Source organism: Elephantulus edwardii, unplaced genomic scaffold, assembly GCF_000299155.1.
Source record: "Elephantulus edwardii isolate Elephantulus edwardi_28Jun2011 unplaced genomic scaffold, EleEdw1.0 scaffold00763, whole genome shotgun sequence".
NCBI classification, from domain to species: Eukaryota; Metazoa; Chordata; class Mammalia; order Macroscelidea; family Macroscelididae; genus Elephantulus; species Elephantulus edwardii.
Window position 1 is genome coordinate 25,998 of NW_006400513.1, and position 1,026 is coordinate 27,023.

Sequence of the window (1,026 nt, forward strand, 5' to 3'; positions counted from 1 at the left end):
CAGGAGACCTGTCCTTGAAGCTGAAGTTGAGGAGGTGGGATGCTGCTCAAGGGTGTGTAGAAAGGAACTGCCTCTTCCCAAGAAGCCACAGGCCACGTGCTCTATATCTAGGTACATTGTGTTTTACACCATCTTTCATTCACATTGTATTTCGTACATACATTCATATACACTGGTATTTTATCAAGTTAACGGCTATTGATCTGATCTATGCCTGTTATCTTTTTAAAAATATATTTTTTTCTGTTTTGGTGAAGGTTTGCATATCATGTTGGTTTTCATACAGTAATTCATAGACATTTTGTTCTATAATAATATTAATTACTCTTCATTCATATTTCATTCATTAATTGTGGTGTTAAATCAGCCTTCTTTTGTTGATTGTTTTTTGCTTTCACCTAGTTTACCTATTTATCAATTAACAATTTTACTCCCCATTTCCTCCCTTCCCATCTCTGTTAATCCTTTCCCGTCTTTATGATGGTGGTCTTTTAAAAATTTTTAACTTGTAAATTATTATTTCAGTGAGAGTTTACAAAAAACATTGATTTTTTTCACTCAGTTATTCTTGAGCTCTTGTGGCCTAGTGGCAAGAAACTGTGCTACAATCCCAAAGGCAGGAGGTTCGAGGCCACCAGCTACTCTGCTGGGAGAAGGATGGGCAGTCTCCTCCCATGCAAGTAACTGCCTCTGAAAACCCACTGGAGGGTCAGCTTTGGGTCGGTTCCAACTTGATGGTACACAACAACAACAACATTTATTCTTACATTATGGGTTTGTTTGTTTGTTTGTTTATGAAACTCATTGTTTATTTTCCATCAACCTTATTTCCGCCTTTTAAAAGACAGTTTAAGACCATTGTGTGGAAAAAAAAAAGACCATTGTGTGGTTATTCCAACCCACCCAGTGGCCTGAGCAGTGGGGGCTGCATCCCAGTCTTCAGTTGCAGGCTGAGCGCTCCAGTCTGCAGTAGGGAACTGTTGAATAGGCACAGAGGGCACCTGGACGCCTTCAGATCAGTCTGCA